The 21,706-nt window shown below is 45.7% G+C and overlaps 1 protein-coding gene and 1 pseudogene across 1 annotated transcript in view; one reads left to right on the top strand and one right to left on the bottom strand.

The window, feature by feature from the left end:
* The window catches only part of DPF3 (double PHD fingers 3), a 249,274-nt gene that overhangs the window by 25,152 nt on the left and 202,416 nt on the right, over positions 1-21,706 (top strand). The gene's annotated exons all lie outside the window — the stretch shown is intronic.
* LOC102968436 lies at positions 5,506-6,109 on the bottom strand (annotated as a pseudogene).

Below are 21,706 nucleotides of genomic sequence, written 5' to 3'. Positions count from 1 at the left end.
GGGGCTCCTGCTAATAGTTCATGCCTTAAACCATTAAAAATTCCTGAGGTAGGAAGCCCCCCCCACCCCCCCAACAGCAGCTGTTGGTGTCTTGGTTCACTCCTTGGTGCTATCTTTTCTCCTCGCCTAGGGACCAAGGGTTGTGGGTGTTTGCTTTGGACCACATTTACACATGGGTTATATAGAGTCCATTGCCTCCCCTCCCCACCCCCTACTGTGCCTTGCCCAGCAGGACTCTGAGAATGTCTTAGTTAAAAGTCTCCCTGCAAACTAAGCTGTGTAGAAGCAGGGTGAGCCTAAGGAGAAGGTTCGTGGCTGTTATGGAGGAGGCCTGAGTGTTGTGTCTCCCAGGTGGCCAAGTCTTGTAGGCACAACCTAGAGAGGTCTTCACAGACCAGAATCACTGGAATGCATTTCAGTGTGTTGAACAGGGCAATGCTTCTACAAACCATGCTGCCCTGGTCAGGTCACCAGTCTGTGCCTCAGTTGCTTTTTCTATAAAATGGGGCTAATAATAATAATAGTGACCCATTATCTCACCAGGGGTAATGATGAGATGCCACGTGTGAAATCTCTTTAGAAAGAAGGCAGAGGGTGGGCTCAGTTCCTACTTCCCTCATTTGTATTATTATTATTATTATTATTATTATTATTATTAGGTCATGGCAAATAAACCATTTGAAATTTATCTCATTCATCTCAGATAAAAAGGTAGAGAGGTAAGTATCTATCATCTTTGCTTAATAAATCAGAGCCATCGTCACTGGGGAAGTCAGAGCTGGAGCTGGCAGAAGCTGGGCCTTGGGCCTCCCAGTTTGGTCCGCCTGCCTCTCCTGCCCATTACTTTTTTATATTCCATATCAAAGTCTCCATCGTTCTTTCAAGTCCTGTGTAGCCTGGGCTCTGATCATCCGGGGACTGCACAATTCTTACTAATATCAAAGGGGAGGGTTTTCTTAGCCTGCTTCCCTTCGTTTCTACGTCAGTGTCGGGATGGAGAGGGCAATAGTGGCATTGGAAGGACATCTGTGCCCCAAAAGGAATGCATCTTGGTGTGTTGCAAATTGGGGTTCCCCCTGGTGACTTTAAAGACAGTGAGGAGTGAAGTGTGACTGGTAACTGATTAGCTACAGAACTTCTGTGACTGGGAGCTTTCATTTCCGGGTCAGGATGGAATATGGACAATTAGATCCCGCTGCCTGTCTCTGCCAAATACCCGGAGTCCAAAAGACCCAGAACGTGTATTTTCCTGCATTTCGGATCCCCGATCACTGATTTGCTGAGAGCAACTGTATCTAATTTTATTCATGCAAAAAGCAGGTGTCAGTGAAAAATCCTGTAAACGAATCGGATATTCCTATTGGCCTCATCACTCCAACGCTGTTTTTTTCCCCCCACTTTGCTAATTACTTTGCAACTGGTGAGGGCTCTTTGAGTAACCTCAAATTCTCTGTTTCTCAAGCTTCCAACTGAAATATTCTCTAGATAAACACTTCAATGATGGAAGCGGTTGGTGTCACTGGAAAAGCCCATTCTTTAAGAGAAGAAGATGATCTTAATAATTGGAGGGACTCCAGCCTATTGGCTGGTTCTGTGAATTCGTGGGTTTTGGCCAGTGACAGGGATGGTGGAGTGGGAACGGGAGCCGGGTCGCACTAGTGCAGAATGGCAGCCTTTCAGTGGCATTTCTCAGGCTTTGCTTAAGCCAGTCAGGTCAAGAAGCCTGAATCATTCTCCTGGTCTTGAAGCTCTGTTTCTGACTTAGTTTTGCCTGATGCGACTTCAGACTCCTCTGCCAAGTGGGTTGCAAGGAGTTGTCCTTTCTCAGCGTGGTGCATTCTGGATGAAATGACCTGAGTGTTGACAATATTACGATGAGAGTTTGTAATTTTTTGCTAAAAGACAACAAGATGTTTCCAAAATCTACCGACTTACTTTGCATAGGCATCGGGACAAAATGCCACACTTGGGGAAAAATAAAGGATCTGAAGGTAACTTTTTCATTTTATAATTTTAAACATTTAAAAAGTCACATGCTGGTTGTAAAAAAAAAATGCATAGAAGAAGTGCATAAAACAAGACAAAAAAGAACAACAACAAAAAAAAGACTTCTTCTCTGATTGCCCATTTTGCTCCCTACTGTTAAGGACATGGTTGTTTTTGTTTTGTTTTTTGTTTTGTTTTGTTTTTGTTTTTTTTGGCATATCCTTCCAGATATTTTCCTTTTTAAAAATTTTTCTTTCTTTCTTTATCAAAATTAAAAAAAAATTTTAAACTTATTTTTGAGAGAGAGAGAGAGAGAGCATGAGCAGGGGAGGAGCAGAGAGAGAGGGGGAGACACAGAATCCAAAGCAGGCTCCAGGCTCTGGGCTGTCAACACAGAGCCCGACATGGGGCTTGAAATCACGGACTGCAAGATCATGACCTGAGCCAAAGTCAGATGCTTAACCGACTGAGCCACCCAGGTGCCCCTAATTTTATTTAAATCCAAGTTAGTTAACATATAGTGTAATAATGGTCTCAGGAGTAGAATTTAGTGATTAATCACTTCCAGATATTTTCTATGGTTTTGAAGGTATATATATATATATATATATATATATATATATATATATATATATATGCGTGGCTATGCTAGAGTGGGTATTAGGTAGGTAGTTGAATTAAGAAAGAAAAATTCAGTTGTAGGGTAATTTCCTTTATTTCTTTGACTAAATGGTAAATTGAGAGAAAACTCATTCAGACCCTTTAGGAAAATCCTTCCTACAAACATTTAAATATCTCTAATCAGCCTATAATTTGCACATGGCCTGGGCTTTCTTTAGGCAAACAGTATGTAGTGTGTGGCAAAGAAAGTTAATCTAAATTTTTAACAAAGTGCCAGCCGACCATGGGAATCAGCGTGTAAAGTAGTAACACTGACTGCATGTGGAGAAGAGATTGTGGGGTGTTTTTTTAATAACATTTGATCAGTGGCATACAATTTCTCCAGGTATCTCAGAGCAACAGGTTAAAGGTCGAATAAATGTGTAACGTGAGAATGTGTGACGTTTATTGCCAGGCACAGCGACTGGTGGTGATCCTTAAGAGCGTGAGGTGCAGGAAGGTCTGGATGGGTTCTCTTGAGATGGAAAGACCAGCCAGGCGGGGCATCCCCTGTGTTTATACATACTCCCCTCCCCCTGTCAGGAAGGGGGGAGGGTGGGGTTACCGAAACAGGCTCAGTATGGCAAATTGGATTCCGATTTCGGTTTTTCCTCCTCCCACAGACTTGGTGGTCATTAGGCTGAAGAAGGTCCCATAATCTGAACTCGTTCTCTGGTTCCCCGGACTGGTGCGCACATAGGACTCTGGCTGTGTTTCACTTTGCAGCCTGTTCTGGGATGAAGCAGCAGGAGCCTTGAGGGGCACCCTCCAAAGCAGCTTCTCTGTCGCCTCCTTTGCCCCAGTTCTGTGGGCCCATTCTTCTCCCGCAACTTGACTCTCTCTGGAGAACCGGATCTGGGGCTCGGAGCCCAGTGCTCTGTTTTCTCCTCTGCCCTCCCTTCAACTACCTGCCGCACCTCTTAGCTTCCACATCCTCAAAAGGGATAATGTTCTCCTTGAAAGCGTCTTTTGAGGATTAATTGATGTTTGCTCTATGCTTTGAAGAGAGAATCCTATCAAGTCTCTGCTGTCCTCAAAGCTGGTCCCAGTTCCAGCTGGTGCCAGGCCTGGCCAATCCGGACGCAGCACGAGCAGGCCTCTCATTGGCCGCCTTTCTGGGGCATACCCTTGGGCTCCTCATCTCCCTCAGTAGAAGGGCGACTGCCCACATAGGAGGCACAGACCCTCACGTGGACATTTTGTACGTTGCATGTTTTTTGCTTGGAGAAAGGGTATTTGCATCCCTTGGGAAGTCAGTTTGTGGCTGTGACATTTTCTCATTTGGAAATTGTTCTTTTCTCTTTCTCTCTTTTTAATTTTTATTTATTTTACTAAATTTTTTTAAACGTTTATTTATTTTTGAGACAGAGAGAGACAGAGCATGAACGGGGGAGGGTCAGAGAGACAGAGACACAGAATCTGAAACAGGCTCCAGGCTCCGAGCTGTCAGCACAGAGCCCGATGCGGGGCTCGAACTCACGGACTGCGAGATCATGACCTGAGCCGAAGTCAGCCGCTTAACCGACTGAGCCACCCAGGCACCCCTCTCTCTTTTTAAAAGCTTTGTAAGTGTAAGAGTAGTTAGAATCTGCCACCTCTCAAGGAAGTCCCTTTGCCAGGCCATTTATATGGTAATTGTGTGTGATTTGGGGAGGAAAAGGATGTTACCTGCTTCATGATAAGCACTTTCATATCTGTGAATTCTTTTTTTTTTTTAAATGTAATACTGTTTATTTAACTTCAAAAACATTTCAGCATTCTAAACATACAGAAAAATAACAGAACGTTGCAAATTGTGTTTAGTATAGCAGGTTCTTTGAACTTTCATCGATGCAGTGGCTCTTTGCTTTGCTGACCGTGAAGAGCTCTACAGTTTGTTTCAAAGCAAACAGGTTAAAACTACCGCACTTAACCAAAAAAGATGCAAACACTTCTCATGCCAGCTGACTGTCTCCCCCCGCCGCTGCCCCTTTTCCACAGCTAAGAATGGCAGCAGAACGCTAGGTCACTATATACAGAAACAAGACAACCTGAAGCTAAACAGATGCCCACTGCAGTGTCCACAGGCCCAGCTTCACAGTGCACGCCCTGAGCTACAGCCCCTCCAGAAGGCATCTTCCCCCACAGCCTCACGCCAAGCAAGGAGCATGAAGACTGTGTCTCAGTGGTTTTGTCCTTTTTTTTTTTTTTTTTTTTAACAAACTATAGATATGTACAGTTGAGAACTCAGGATTTCTAGCCCATAACCATAGAGTTAACACCACCTTACAAATTCAAAGGGGAAAATGCCAGAAACATCCCTAAAAGCCTTGTCACACCAACAGCAAAGTGCACAGAGTGCGGAGAACACGAGAGCCTTCTCATTTTAAAAATGTTTGGAGAGGGGCACCTGGGTGGCTCAGTGGGTTAAGCGGCTGACTTCGGCTCAGGTCATGATCTCACGGTCCGTGAGTTCGAGTCCCGCGTCGGGCTCTGTGCTGACAGCTCAGAGCCTGGAGCCTGTTTCAGATTCTGTGTCTCCCTCTCTCTCTGCCCCTCCCCTGTTCATGCTCTGTCTCTCTCTGTCTCAAAAATAAATAAATGTTAAAAAAAATTTAAAAAAATTATAAAATAAAAATAAAAATAAAAATGTTTGGACATACGTACAACTCTGATACGTTTCAGGGTGCTCCGGACCCCCATGGCCGCTTCATGTAAACCACTGACAATTTCTAGAGCACTTTGAAGAGACTACAATATGACCATGACCCAGCTGTGTAATTAAACTTAACGAGGGCAACAGACCCGCCTCAAATAAGAGAGGTGCCAATGACAGTGCTCCCTACTCTAAGGAGACAGATAAACAGTTCTTTTTTTTTTTTATTCCTCCTCTTCCTCCTCCTCCTCCTCCCCTTCCTCCTCATTTTCTTCATCTTCCTCTTCCACCTTTTTCCGGGCAACTTTTGCAGGACGCTTTTGCGCCACCAAACTTTCCTTTAGACTTACGGTCGACGACATCCTTCTCGTACTTCTCCTTTAGCTCCACTGCCTTGTTGTCGTAAGGCCGCTTTTCACTGTCACTTAAGTTATCCCACATCTCATCCAGCTTCTTTGCCACATCTCCAACGGAGATACCAGGGTTTGTAGATTTGATCTTGGGGCGGAATTCTGAACAGGACAGGAAGAATCCAGACGGTGGCCTTTTGGGGGCGTTAGGGTCCTTCTTCATCTTGCCTCCCTTAGCTGGTCCATAATCCTTCATTTCCCGATCATAGCGCACTTTATCTGCCTTTGCCATTTCATCAAATTTAGATTTCTCTTTCTCAGACATTGTCTTCCACCTCTCAGAGCACTTCTTGGAAAATTCTGCAAAATTGACAGGGGCCTCTGGGTTTTTCTTCTTATGTTCCTCTCTGCACGTCTACACAAAGACGGCATAAGCAGACATCTTGCCCTTTGGTTTCTTGGGATCACCTTTAGCCATCCTGACCGTATTGTTCGCTAGTCTGGGCAGTGCAAGGCACGATGCACGGCTCTGCGCTCTCCAGCCTCGCCTTAGCTGCCTCCACGAGAGCTGCCTTATCCGTGAATTCTTTGTTAAAGTTGTTTAATCAAAGAAATGGGAAGCTGCAACCTCCTTATTGGAAGGATCTAGAAATGCAGTGTGAGTTAAGAACCTGAGGGTTCTAGGGAGAAGGTGGTTGAGAAAAAGGAAGAAGGAGGGTTTGTTTTAAGCCCAGAACAAACAGGGAATTCAAACAACGTAAGTCAAAGACACCTTAGTTGTCTTATCATCAAGGAGGACGAGGCTGGAGGGCAAAGCCAGCCAAGCACACTTGGGTCCTCTTCTGTGTCCTCAGATGGGCGTCAGGACATGGCAGGGGATTGAGGACCTGCTGCTGACTCTTCCAATGGGGCATTTCAAGGGAGTCTTCATTTCCTGTCATTCCCCTCTAGCACCTGATCCCCATAAAGTGTCTCAGGCTCTTGGGGGCTTGTTTTAAGCACTGGTCTTTTTAATAGAAACCACTGCTTGCCTGTTTTAAATAATATTTCTGGCTTCTTGCAAAATCGAAGATCTGGCAACCCTGACCCTTCACCCCATCAAGGCAAGCACCAGCCGCTGCTGTCCCCTTTGATGGGGCAGTGGAACAGAACAGACGCTGTCTGGTTCACCGACTGGGGCACATGCTGACTTCTGACCTGTCTGGGAAATTAGTGAGGGGATGGAGTGTTAGTCCAGAAGCATACGCTGAGCACAGACATGTACACACCTATGCACACACTCATCACCAGGATTCAGGCCCAGATGGGATTACTCAAAGAAAGGTCACCTCTTGGCAGGTTCAGGGTGTATAATCCGCATGACAGATTTGAGAGAAGTTAGTCTTCGTGAGAGGAGAAGAATCAGATGATCATGGCACACAGTGCAAGAGATGCTTGTGTGTGTTGAAAAAAGAAAGTGCTGGGGTGCCTGGGTGGCTCAGTTAAGTGTCTGACTCTTGGTTTTGGCTCAGGTCATGATCTCATAGTTTGTGAGATTGAGCCCTGCGTTGGACTCTGTGCTGACAACGTGGAGCCTGTTTGAAATTCTCTCTCTCTCTCCCTCTCTCTCTCTGCCTCTCCCCTGCTTGTATGCTGTCTTTCAAAATAAATAAAACTTAAAAAAATTTAGAAAAAAGAAAGTGCCTTTCTCTGGCATACCTATGTGTTTGGAGCAGCAGTGTGGAAGAGTGTGGTGACTAGGCAAAAGCAGGGACAAGGGGCCTAAATTTGAATGCCTGTGATGCTCTGGACAGGGCCTGGGGCACCCGGGAGCTTGGTCGGTATTGTCTGATGAGAGCCAGCCATAGATTTGTAGGTGCACTCAACCTGGAAGAATAATTTCTTTTTTTTTTTTTTAAATTAAAAAAAAAAAAAATTTTTTTTTTAATGTTTATTTTTGACACAGAGAGAGACAGAGCACGAACGGGGGAGGGTCAGAGAGAGGGAGACACAGAATCTGAAACAGGCTCTGAGCTGTCAGCACAGAGCCCGATGCGGGGCTCGAACTCACAGACCGCGAGATCATGACCTGAGCCGAAGTCGGCCGCTTAACCGACTGAGCCACCCAGCCGCCCCTGGAAGAATAATTTCAAGACCTGGAAGAATAATTTCTCTTCCCCCTTTCTCAGTGCGCTCATCAGCCGAATGGAGACACCACAACAGGCCAAATCAAGTGCCTATAGGGGCCAGGCCTGCTGTGTGAGTGAGTGAAGGGATGTCTGGATGGGAAATGTAGAATAAGGAGTGAAGAAGTTGGTGGTGAGCCCATCCAGCGGATGTCCAAATTCAGCCCCAGCTATTTGTCACATGGGAAGGTGATTCCAGTGTCGCCAAGACGCCTCACTTTTTAAGAGAGGCTCTAAATCTGAATTTTTTATGTGAACCCTAACAACTTTTGATGTAATGAATTCAATTTTCAAAAAGCAGAGTGCAGCCAAACAAAGCATACTCGGGGGCCATATTTGGCCCGTAGGTCCTAGGTTTGCACCCTCTGGGATGGAGCCTGCTCGGTGCCTCCCTACTTGACTACTGACTCTACTTTGCTGAGCTTGTGGTATGAGGAGGAGGGAACTGTTGTAGGTGAAGAATGAAAGTGAGGACAGAGTTGGGGTGGAGGTGAGAAGTGAAGCTTGGACCACACCATTACCGGGCTGGGTAGGCAGATCTGCACCTGCTGGCTTCAGTGAGGACTGTTGCAAGGCCAGGCCAGAATTGTGCATGGAAGCAGGTGGGAGGGCCAGTCCAGGTGAGGTGGCTGAGGGAAAGGGCATAAGCTGTGGGTGGCAGTGGTAGGGGCGGCAGGGTGTGGAGGTCAAGAGGCAGTGAGGACAGCCCAGGAGAGAGCAAGAAGGAGCTCGGTGGACCAGGGGGCTCAGACTGTTTGCCTTCTGCTCTGTGCTGGCGTGGGGTGGGGGGTGGGGGTGGTGTGTGCAGCTCCTCACCAGCCATGCCCAGGGGAAAAGTGTCACAGCCACACTGGACGCTTTGTGCATTGCACATCTATTCAGAAAAGCACGATCCTCAGTCCAGCCTTCCAAACTTGGAACCATAGCTGGGAATATAAGCCTGTCATACATGAAGAGGCAGAGTAGCATGATGGGTGAGGAGAGAATAAGTTTAGGTCTCCTACAACTTGAGTTTGAAGTTGACCTTTGTCATTTGTTAGCCACGTGGCCCAGGCAAGTTAGTGAACTTCTTTTTGCGCCTGGTTTCCTCATTTGGGAACAATAATAGTTCCTACCTTGTCGGGTTGTCAGGAGGATTAAATGCAAACAAATGCCTTAATGTGTGTGAAGTGCTTAGTATGGGACCTGGCACAAAGTAAGTGCTCAAATTGAGCTCATTATTATCATGAGACAAGCAGTGACCCCAGCTAACTTGTGGTTAAGCACAAAATCCCTCATCTCAGCAGAGAGTCGACAACAGATGCAGTAAAAGTTCGCTCCTCCCCTACTGCAAATGCTTCCCTAAACACAGACTCTCTGGCCTGAGCTCCTACTTGGCAGAAAAGCAGGAGATATCGTACCTACCTGGATAAGGGTCATCTCCAGAGCTTAGCTAAGTCTGTTTGGGCCCAGTATCACCTGGTTTACATAACGGTGTTTTCACTCATGTAACAAATATTTGTTGAGTAACCACTATGTTCCTAGTGCTAAGAAAGGGTTTTGGGGGTGTTGAGTAGAATAAGATGAGTTGGGCCTTAAGGTACTGAATCTAACATAGACAGTATGCTGCTGTAACACAGATCTCCAAAGAGAATGGCTAAATAAGACAGAGGTTTATTTCTGTCTTATGTAAACCCTAGGGCAAGCACACCAAACTGGCAAAGTAGGTACATGAAATCATTCACGGACCCTGGTTCTTTACTGTTTCGCATCTCTAAGTCTGTGTTTCAGGATGTGGGTAGTAGGAGGTGATGAAATCCAAGGCCAGCAGCTTGCAGTTAAGGAGCTTCCAGTCACAACCCATTGGTCGGAGCTTGGTCATATGGCTGCAAGGGATGCTGGGAAATGTAGTCTGGAGCAGACGGCCATGTGCTTAGGCAAAACTTGGGACTGGAGGTTATTATAAGAAGGCAGAAGGGAGAATGAATACTGGAGGGAAGTTAGCAATGTATGATTCAGGGAGATAGACAAATGAACGCTCATAACAGTTAAGTGAATGCTCATTTCAATAGCACCAGCTGTAATCCTTGAGTCGAGAACTGTGTTGTGGCTCTCATTGGAGTTTGGGATTTGAACTCACACTTCTGGTTTAAAATCCCAGTTCTATCAGTTATCACAGCGTTGCGCAGCATTGGTGGTATAGTGGTGAGCATAGCTGCCTTCCACGTACCCCAGGGTTGGTATAAGAATGAAATAAGTCAACTCATGTGATGCTTTTAGGATATAGTCTGAGCCAGAGTCAATGCTCTGGAAGTGTTAAGCTATTACTGCCAGGGAGTGAGAATGTGTCAAGAAGGTCAGTGACTCAAGGATAGCTCGTGGACTGGCTATATCTCTCAGTTTTATAGCTTCCTATAGGCCTCTAGATGCAACCTTGGGCCTTGAACCCTTGGCCCTTGAACCCTTGGCCCTTCTCGTCACTGAGAATGTTAATGAAGACAGACAAGGCTATCTGAATGGGCTGGTGTTTTGAAAAAATAGAATCAGTTTGTGTTGGCCTGGGCTGGACCTAAGAGATGACCTTAGATAGGATATTTCAAGGTCAGCTTTCTATAGCTTGAGTGAGAGCAAGTGCATTTAGTACATGGTCTACAGACCTCTGTGGGAAGAGTAAGACCCCTTCTTGTTGGGTGTGTCTCCAGGTAAACAGTTGTAGAAATTCTAAATAAATTATAGATAAATAAACAGTGTGCAGTGAGGCCTCACAGGGGCTGGGGAGTCCTTTGCCCTTGAAGAGGACCCTGGTGGCCTGTCTAAAGAAAAGTGGAAAAGCCACCCCCGCCTGGGTACTGCACTGGCAGGAGTTGGGGTGTCCTCTTACTGGGAGCTGGTGTTCTATGATATGCAGAGGGTATTGTTTTCCATCTCCTGCAGGTGTCATGTGAAGAGAGAACCTTCCTAGCTTCAGAACAAGAGACGTAACTTGCCTTGGCAACTCACACGGTGGGTAGATTTTAGCAGAAAAATAAACAGATATTGGACAATGGGTTTCCACCAGTTTTCGGCACTGTCTCATTTTCAGAGGTCCGAGGAGCTTTCATACTCTTTTCATCCCCAGCTTTTGGAATCAGACCACACACTACTCTGGTAGAAAGTAGCATCTCACAATGGGCACCATTTTTGACTCCCTAAAAGCATCTAATTGACTCCCAGGAAATGGGGTGGACCTAGAGAAGGGAGTACATGTTGTAAGACTCCTAAGTGCTTAGGACCCCACCTGTGCTTGTGGAGAAGCTGGCAGAGGTGGGCCAGCACTGTGAGTGGGGCATCTAAGGTCCTGGGTAGGAGCTAGCCTCACGGGTAAGGAGGCAGGTGGTCATATTCCTCCTGCCTGGCTCTCGTAACCTTAGCTGACCTCTTGGTCTTGACTTCTTGGTGTCATGGAGATCTTACAGCTGGCTAGCCTGGCTCTGTAGGTGGCCATGTCCTGGGGTCTTCACTCACATTTTCTCCAGCTCTGTGAACCTCGTGTCTTCTCTCTCATCAGTTCCCAACTGGGCCTTCACTCTTCTTACCACTGGGATCGATCTTTTATTCTTCTTTCCTTAAGGAAAGCTTGTTAATAAGGTGGGGACGATAGTGAGAGCTGATTAAACCGGGGTCTGTAGTTCTGGAGGCCTCAGCTGAAACTGTGATGTCGTCTCTGCATGAGATTATATGTGTAGTCACCAGGATGTACGTCACAAGGGATCACAGGTATCTTCTGTGCCTAGATCATACCATCCATGGCATCCGGGCACTACAAATTCATATTAAGAATAGTAAATCCTGTAATTCTTTCGAGATCATAGTAATTTTACATCGTATTTGGGTTTGTGTGTGCATGTGTGGGAAAAGTGTGAATTCGTGAAGTGTGCACGTTTAAAATGTGCCATACATGTTGTAGTCCTGCCTTGAATTTCTTATTTATTTATTTATTTATTTATTTATTTATTTATTTATTTTTAAATGTTTTTTTTTAAATTAATTTATTTTTGAGACAGAGAGAGACAGAGCATGAGCAGTGGAGGGGCAGAGAGAGAGGGAGACACAGAATCCGAAGCAGGCTCCAGGCTCTGAGCTGTCAGCACAGAACCTGACGCGGGGCTCGAACTCACGGACCATGAGATCGTGACCTGAGCTGAAGTCAGATGCTTAACTGAGCCACCCAGGCGCCCCTCTTCATTTTGTTTTTTAAATGTTTATTTATTTTTGAGTTTTGAGAGGGACAGAGAGACAGAGCACGATCAGAGAGGGGGCAGAGAGAGAGACACACACACAGAATCTGAAGCAAGCTCCAGGCTCTGAGCTGTCAGCACAGAGCCCGACGTGGGGCTGGAGCCCACGAACCGTGAGATCATGACCTGAGCCGAAGTTGGACGCCCAACCAACTGAGCCACCGAGGTGCCCCGAATTTCTTCATTTTTTAATCACCTGGGTACCTGGAGGGGTGGGGGGAGTCTCTCTTCCTCTGAGAGGCCCTGTATGTATGCCTGCTAGATCGGGGTGGACAACCCTTTTTACACAAGAGGGCAGTTCAGGAAAAATAAACAAATGTGCTTACAGGTCGTCTTTGCCTCTTAACTTGATGAGAGCTTTATTGAGTCTCATGACTCAGGGGTGGGTGGGGCATCAAGGAATGTGTATTCTTACAACTTACTCTAATGGGTAGCATAGTATCAGTGAGAAAAAGGACACTGCTTTTGGAGTCCTTGAAAACTAAATATCCAGGTGTTTGGAGACAGTTTTCCAACTTTTCATTGTGAAATTAGATGGCTAGATGCCTGTGTGATCCTTGTCACTGCCTGGACTAACTCCATAACCCTCGGACTAGTGTTTTCTGTATCTCAGTATCTCTCTTGCTTGGCACAGTGCACAGTAGGGGCTTAATAAGTGCTTATTAGGAAGCAATAGGGTATAATGGTTAAGAACACAGACTTTCGATAGACTGCCTACTTCTGTCACTTACTAGCTGTGTGACTTTTGGCAAATTTCTTAACCTCTCCGGGCCTCAGTCTCAGTCTGTAAGTTGGGAATTACATAAACCCCTACCTCACAGATGGGGACTGAATGAATTAATACATGTGAGCACTTCTAGCAATGCCTAGCCTATATAAACCTGCTTAAGTGTTAGCCATTGTTACAAATATTGTTATTGAGCTGAGAAGAGACCCAAGTTTGCCTATGGTACTAGAGCTTTATAGAGCATCTCTTTCCGTCTCTAGCTTCCGCTTCCTTCCCATTGATGGGATTTTCACTCTAGTCTCTGTGAAAATAGATTCGATTTCCATATAAAATAACTAGGCCTTTTCCCTCATTCCAAACTTTTTTTTTTTTTTAAGGGCAGAAAAGCGAAAACCAAAGCCCTGAGTATTTTTGAAGCAAATGTGGGTCCATCTGTAACAGCGCATTGGATTAATAACCTGAGTGGAGGCTGCACGTCTAGCTTCGGTGAAACTGCTCTTTTCCAAAGAAAGTGCCAGGTTCTCCGTTCGCCTTTCATCTCCTCTCACAGAATGCCCGTCTTGCACACTCAGCTAATCTGTCTGGTTTTTGCATCGACAGGAGAGCTCCCGGGAACGATACACGCCAGATACGATCTGGCTCCAGGAGCCTTGTCTGCCTGATTACTTTATTCATAATCACCTTTAAGTTTTGCTCATTGACTGATTTTTTTAAAGTTTTAAATATTGAAGTGTAGCATATGCAGAGAAAGGGGCACGGTGTGTTCAGCCGAATACATTTCAACAAGTTGAATTTCTTTGGGTCCTCAACACCCAGATTAAGAAACAACAGGACAGAAGCCCAGCTGTGCCCCTTCCAGTTACTACCTCACCCCTTACCCAACCCCGCCAAGGGTATGTCCGCTTCTGCGTCTGGATTTCCCCCTTCAACACTGTGAGATTCATCCATAGTGTTGACTGTAGTATTAGGCTGTTTGTTCTTAGTGCTGTGTTGTCCTTCAGGTAAATAGACCATTTCTTTGCCTCTTCTACCCTTTTTTAAAACATTTTTTAAACGTTTATTTATTTTTGAGACAGAGAGAGACAGAGCATGAGCGGGGGAGGGGCAGAGAGAGAAGGATACACAGAATCTGAAGCGGGCTCCAGGCTCTGAGCTGTCAGCACAGAGCCTGACGTGGGGCTTGAACCCGTGAACTGTGATCGCGAGATCATGACCTGAGTCGAAGTCGGACACATTGCCGACTGAGCCACCCAGGCGCCCCATGCCTGTTCTACTCTTGAGGGACACATGGCAGTTCCTAGTTGGAGACTTCTATGAATTTCACAGTGAGGAATATGCTGGCACATGTCTTTTGGGGGCCTGAAGTGCACACACCTGCCGGTGGGATCTCCAGGTCAGAGGGTGGGTGTGTATTCAGTAAATGCTGCCACACGCTCTTCCGGGGAAGGGGTGCCAATCATCTGCTTGATTTTGATGAAGAAAATGATTCCATATTCACATCTGATTTGGGTTTTAAGGCAGAATAACACTGTGCTCATTCTGTCATTTTGCCATTCCTGTATTTCTCCCCTCTCATGCGTGTGGACCGTGTGGTCACTGGGCAAATTCACTTGAGTTGCTGGAACTCCCTCTTTTGGGGAGCCTCTTGAAATGCTACCTGAGTAGTACTACCTGAAATGGAAGGTTTAGGATTCCTCTTCCACCCCCCAAAATGTCTGCTTTATTTTCAAGAACAGGAAATACTAATTGCCACATCCTTTGCAAAAAAGAATCATCTCCTACCCTCCCAATACTCCTCACACCCTTTACTGATGAGATGTAGAGTTTAGGGAAGTTTTGAGTGAATATCAAACATCAGTGAGATTACCGATTTCCCAAAATTTGCTCGCTGGGTCGTTCCTCCCATAACTTCAATTACAGTTGCCCTTCTTTGGAATTCGACAAAGCTGGGCAAATAGAGAGTCAAAAGTCCCTTGGTCTAGCTCTGACTTCTGTTTGTAAACAGCCATGGTGCAAGGTGCTTCAGCAATGCAGAGGGACAGGAGGCCTTCCCGTCCAGCCCCCGAAACCTTATAAATAGGGACCTCTGAATCTTAGTGGGAATTCAAAAATTTTTTAAAATGTTTATATTTATTTTTGAGACAGAGAGAGACAGAGCATGAGCAGGGGAGGGGCAGAGAGAGAGAAGGAGACACAGAATCCGAAGCAGGCTCCAGGCTCTGAGCTGTCAGCACAGAGCCTGACGTAGGGCTTGAACCCATGAACGGTGAGATCATGACCTGAGCCGAAGTCGGATGCTCAACCAACTGAGCCACCCAGGCACCCCTGAATCTTAGCGGGAATTTAATCAAATCTGTTCGTTTTGGCTTGCCCTCCCTTCTGTGACCCCCAAACAACAAGCTAGAAACAACATCCCATAGAATAACACCAAAAATATTACTTCACACACCGCTTCCTCATAAAAATCACTCACAAAAGTGCTCTCAGATCCCGCAGCACCAGGCTGTTATTATTTTATTTTATAGGTGGGAAAATTAAGACCTGCAGAGTTGACTTGACACTGTAGAATCCTGGAAGAACTGGTGGTTGGAGGCCAGTTCCTTGCCTGGGATTTGCCCTTCTAGAAGCAGGGGGTCTTTGCAAAGAGGAGTTTTAAGGATGAGTGGCTACAATGGGAGCTCATCATGAGGTCCTTTTGATGGGTGACTTTCACATCCTGGAGCTTGGTATTTTGTCTGGTTAGAAAGTGGTCTTCGAGGGGCACCTGAGTGGCTCAGTGGGTTAAGCATCTGATTTTGGTTTTTTGTCATGATCTCATGGTTCATGAGTTTGAGCCCCACATCAAGCTCTGTGCTGACAGCTTGGAGTCTGGAGCCTGCTTTGGATTCTGTGTCTCCCTCTCTCTCTAGCCTTCACCGCTCACACTCTGTTTCTATCTCTCTCTCTCTCTCAAAAATAAATAAACATGAACAAACAATTTAAAAAAAGAAAGTGGTTTTTGGTGAGGACGGATGTACAAGGAATCCATTGCTGGCTTGTTAGTAGCAGCCAAGAATTGAAACTCAATGAGTGTCTATGTCAGTAGGGAAATGGCCCAGTAGCTATGGTACCTTCACATCTTGGATCATTACAGAACCATTAAAAGATTTTGATAAAGTATGGCAGAATAAATAAAAGGGAGAAGAATGGATATGATCTATAATTCTATTTTTTTAAACAAACAATAACCACCCCCCCTCAACCCACTATGAGTGTGTGTGTGTGTGTGTGTGTGTGTGTGTGTGTGTGTCTGAAATTACATGAGTCTGGGGAAAAATGTAGAAGGACACACTAAAATGTTAACATGGGCTACCCGGGGAAAGCGGGCTGAGGATGGGGGGTGCTGATGTGGGAGAACAACGTATAGCAAAATGACATGTGATAAAATGCCATTTGAATACATTATCTATGCATGTATATGTATACAAATGCATAAAAAGTACATGCAGAAATTTACAAGTCAAACAAAAGAGTTGTTCTAGTAAGAACAGGGCTGTGAACCCTATATGGGTCAGTTAGCTTGGCAAGGGCCGGAGCTCAGTTCTGTGGCTGAAGGCTTTACCCCCAGGCCAGTTGTGTTGAAAGTGAAGGACGTTGGTCAGAAGAGGATCCAGGAACATGTGTGGGTGTCTGAGCACAGACACACTGCTGCCTTTGGTAAATCGGTAATCATAGCTACCGTCTTGATGTGCTTAGAATGTACTGGCATTTTCATACTTTCTTGAAGTTAGGTGTTTTCATCCCCATTTCAAGAGGAGGAAACCTGAGGGGCAGGCAGCTGAAGGCCGCATCGTGAGTGGGTGTTGCTGAGGTTTAAACCCAGATCTGATTCCAGAACTTCTGCTTTTCAGATTCCCTTGCAGCTTGGGGTTTAGTGGGGGTGATCAGGCTGGCCTGCTTTGATCCACTCTGAGATTTCTGTGAGGTCCTCTCTCACAGGGGTGGGTCCTAAAATGTAGCTTTTGCTGTTAAAACCAACCAAGCCACGGTCTAGTGAATGTTTCCTGTGCGTTCCCGTTGGCCTGGTTTTGGATGGCAAGGCTTCATAACCTGGGTGAGGGAGAGCAGCCTGTTCGGGCCTCTGTTCCCAAGGGAGCAGGGCTGCATGGAAAAGTAGGGCATGTGGACACCTACCTCAGGACAGGTGAAAGGCAGACTGACTTGTTAAAAAGGAGGATAGTTTCACCACTTCTGACATCTGGTCCCTGAACAGTCTCAGCGGCCAGTTGGGGAGCAAAGACTTGGGCTTTCGTGGGGATCTCTCTCCCGCCTCTCCTTGCCATCCACCCCCCTGGCCCCACTAAACACAAAAAAACTAACAGTTGTGGCTGGTTTGGCGGCCCGGTAGTGTGACTTCCACCCAAAGCGCCGAGGGCTTGTGCTGTTGCCAAGGTGCCCCCAAATGAGTATTTAAGATAAAAATCTCATCTCTGCCAATGGATGTCACCTGTGACCCCCTTCTCTTTTCTTGGCCTTGGTTTCCTCATTCACAAAATGGGGATCGGATTTTTCTCTTGCTTCTGATTAAACGAATAGATGATACACCATATATTTGGTTAAACGATCAGAAGCAAGTTGTAGATTTAGAAAGACAACACCAGTTCTGTGTGTTGGGTTTTGGCTGCAGACCACGGCGCTGCTGATACCAATAGTCATTGCCATTTTTATGGAACAAGTCTGGATATTTCTAGTGCAGCAGGACCGCTGTTTTCTACAGGGTGCTGTGTCTTCACAGTGACGTCTGTGACTTCCAGGAGCAGGGCCATGACATAAAGGTGAACTTGGCCGCAGAGGGTGAGCAGGCCGCAGGGAAGGCCTTCCCTGGGCCCTCCTGCCCACTGTCTGAGGCAGGTGGCTGCCATTCCCCTGGTGCGGTTGCAGCAGCTGGAACTGGAGCCCCCGCCCTCTGCCTTCCTTCCCCGTCTGCGGAAGCCCCGCAGGGCCTGGGAGGGGAAGACTGAATGAGGAGGAAGCAGGCAGCAGGCTGTTGCCTTCACCTGAGGATTTGGGGCAAGGCCTGCCCATGCCCGCACTTTCACTCTCTGCCCACAAGTTGTAGACTGAGCCTCATGGCCAAAGACAAATAGTCTGGTCTTTCAGAGCCACAGTTTTCCTCTATTTAGTGGAGCAAAATCCTTTTGAATGAGCCTGTGTAGATGTCGTGATTGTGAACAGTGATCTTGTTACTATCTCTTAAAGGCTGGGACTGGGCCTCCAGTACCCAGCACGGAGCCTGGTGCACAGTCGGAACCCAGAGGAATGCTTTCCGTTGACATAGAGCTCCTGGAGATACATGGCTGGACGGTGCGAGATGTAACTATTGAGGAAATAATTTTCTCCCTTCCTTTGCTTTCCTCTGTGCATGATATGGTGTGGGATTTGTGCACCTTTTCCTCTATCCTTATTCTTCTTTGCATTTATTTTACTTAAGAAGTGATTTTCTTCTGACAAATTAAATACAGCTGATAGGACCTAACCATATGTCCCTCTCCTGTTTGCAGTTTTGAGTGGAGAAGGCAAAATACTGTGCCCTGCTTCCTTCTGCTTAAAGTATAGGGATAGACTAACCCGCATCCTGGAAGTTGCTCCCAGCTTTTTTTTCCCATCAGGACTATGTGGCGTTGCCTGAGGTCCCCAGACAGAGTGGTTTCCCTGAGTCTTAGATAGCATGAGGACTGGAGTTGGGCTCCCAGTGGGCTCCCAGGCACTGGAGAGTAGGGTATCCTTTGGAGAAAAGGGGGAAAAAAATCCACGCAAATGGAATGATAAAGGAATGACATCACGGTAGGCATAGCAACGGCAGGGTAATCATAATCTCCACACAAGGTGGTCAGAACCCCAAGGGAAAGCCTAGTTTCATTGTGTTCCTTTTCCCATCGGAGAGGCAGGAGCAGGGAGGCGTGGAGGAGGGGTTGCTTATCCAATGGCTAGAGCAGTCCCGAGGTTTTGCTGTTCACTCCAGATCTGCCTCCCCGCTCTGACAGTCTCTCTGGAGTAGGGGTGTGCCCCCTTGAAGCATTTGCATTCTTGTTACCTTGTTATCTACGGTGGCCCTTGGAATTTGGCTGGAGAAGGGGAACAAAAAGAGAGGGATGCGTGTCAGTGAAGAAAGGAGAGAGATGAAATTATCCTCAGGAAAATTTATGGAACCCTGGAGCTTCCTCCTCGGGTTCTCCTGCCCACAGGCGTGGAGCTACTCTGATAAACGCACACACGGTCCATCTCCTGTCCCTTACTTGCTTCTTCAGGCCTTGACTTCTGCCGCAGATGGTGTTGAGCTGGGTGTAAACCATATAAATTGTGATAATTTCAAAGTCACTTGTGTCCAAAGCCCAAAGCGATTCAGAGTAACCTCCTGAGGCACCGTGTGGATAAAGCAGCTACCTACACGGTGAGCGCTGACACCCTGGGACAGCTTGGAATGTTGTCTCGGGAGGTCATCTTGAACACAGTGCAAGGGTTGTAGGTGTCAAAGAGTTGAATAAGGGGCATGAGCTGGGAGACTGCTGTTCTGGGGCTTTGGGGTACTCTGGGTCCAGAAATCATTTCTCCTTTTCTGTCATTGTTGGATAACTATAACAGGTCATGCGTGGTTGTGGTTTCTCTGTAGGTCAAATCATGGTTGCCTGGTTGTGTCCCTGTCACCCTGACATTTAGAAATCTTAAAAGTGGGTGAGGCAACCCTACTGAGGCATGGATAGCTATCATGAGCTGAACGAACCATCTCTGCTCTTCAGCAGAGCAACTCATCCCCAACCTATGGATATTATACACACACACACACACACACACATACGTATAATTTAAATTGGACTTTTAAAGATATTTAAGAGTCTCTTGGGAAGCACGCCCTTTGGCTTCTTTGGTTAGAATATCTGGAATTTTCTTTTCTTTATGTAGAATATCTGGGCAAGCTGGAGAAATTGCTTACCCAGCTGTTCTTGGCTATGGGTAATTTTGTAAAGTGAACTTACTTAATTTTTTTTATTGAGCTAAGATTCATGTAATGTAAAGTTCACCATTTCAACTGTGTACAATTCACTGATTTTTAGTTTTAGAGCATACGAGTCAATGGTTTTAGTAAACCTGCAGTGTGGTGCAATCATCACTACTACCTAATTCCAGAACGTTTTCGTCACCCCAGAAAGAGATTTTGCACTCATTACGTAGTCACTTCTCACTCCTTTCCCCCCCTCCCCAGCCCCTGGCATTCACAAGTCTTCCTTCAATCTCTATGGATTTCCCTATGTTGATTATGTTCTATAAATGAAATTAGACAATATATGTGGACTTTCGTGTCTGGATTCTTCAACTTACCATGTTTTCAGTGTCCAACCACATAGTAGCATATATCAAGACTGCATTTTTTTTTTAAGTGGCAGAATACTATTCCATTATGTGGTATACTACATTTTATTTATCTACCCATCAGTTGATAGACATTTGGGTTATTTCCACTTTTTCGCTATTACGAGTAATGCTAACATGCACATTCAAATACAAGTCTTTGTGTGAACATATGTTTTCAGTTTTTTTGACGATACACCTAGGATTGAAACTGCTGGGTCATATGACAGCTGTATCTTTAATTTTTGGAGGAACTACCACTGTTTTCCACAGTGGCTGCACATTTTACATTCTTACCAGCAACGTGCGCGGGGCCAGTTTCTCCACTTCTTTGCTGACACTTGTGATTATCTGTTTTTCTGATTCTAGCCATGCTGGTGGGTGTGATGTGGTGTCTCACCGTGGTTTCGATTTGCGTTTCTCTAATGGCTAATGACGCTGAGCATCTTTTCATGTGTTTTTTGACCACTTGTGTATTTTGTTTGGAGAAATGTCTACTCACATCCTTTGCCTGTGTTTTAATTGACTTGTTTGTCTTTTTTGTTTTTGAGAAGAGAGTTTGTTTTAATATGTTATTGTTACTTCCTCTACGCTAGCTGGTCGTTATTGTTACTTCCTCTACGCTAGCATGGTGTGACCAACCTGTGGAGATGGAGGGGTAGAATGGATCACTTAAAAGCAGGCTGGGGTCTCTGCCTTTTAGGCCACTCCTCAGTGTTCTTGGGGAGGACTCCTCTTCCTTACCTGCCCTTAGCAGCTTTCTCCCCCAGAGTTTCTGTTCTTGAACCAATTCTTACTTGTCAATTTCTTCCCAGTTGACCTCATCCACACCCATGGCATCCACCACCATATATGTGATGATTACTCTCAAATGCGTATATCCAGTTTGGACTTCTCTCTGGAGCTCCACACCTGCCTATCCAGGTGGAACTTCAGCGTGTTCAAAACCTACTACATTTCTCTTCTCCTGGGTTCCCCGTCTGGATGACTGGCAGCATCATTTACCAGGTCAAAAAAGCTGGAGGTTGTCTTGGACTGCTTCTTCTCTCTCTAGGGCACATCTGCCCTCTTCCTGTCAAGTCCTGTGCCTTGGCTGTCTTTAGCAGCTCTCTCTAACTTGTCCTCCATTCTCCATTCCCTACTGACTGCCTTAGGTCAGGTCTTTGTCATTCCAACTAGACTCCCTAGTTTTGAATTACTTCCATCTATCCATCCTCTGCTGGAATGATCCAGTTATATTCCTCCCATCTTAAAGTGGTTCCTTATTGCCTGAAGGATAAACTTCCTCCTCTTTTGTCGAGCGTTCAGACCCTCTTGGGTCTGATCTCTACTTGTCTTCCCAACTTCATATTCCCCTGCTCATTCTCCCCTCATTTCTTATTTTATTTTAATTAATTAATTATTTTATCTATCTATTTATTTATTTTTGTGGGATGATTGTTTTAATTATACTCCATAGACAAGAAATGTTTATAAATTTATAAGAAGTTACAAATTTATAAATAAGTTGATAAATTCATACAGGACTGTTTACACCAGAA

Source organism: Panthera tigris, chromosome B3 (assembly GCF_018350195.1).
Source record: "Panthera tigris isolate Pti1 chromosome B3, P.tigris_Pti1_mat1.1, whole genome shotgun sequence".
Taxonomy (NCBI): Eukaryota; Metazoa; Chordata; class Mammalia; order Carnivora; family Felidae; genus Panthera; species Panthera tigris.
This window is presented reverse-complemented; position numbering and strand designations above follow the sequence as displayed.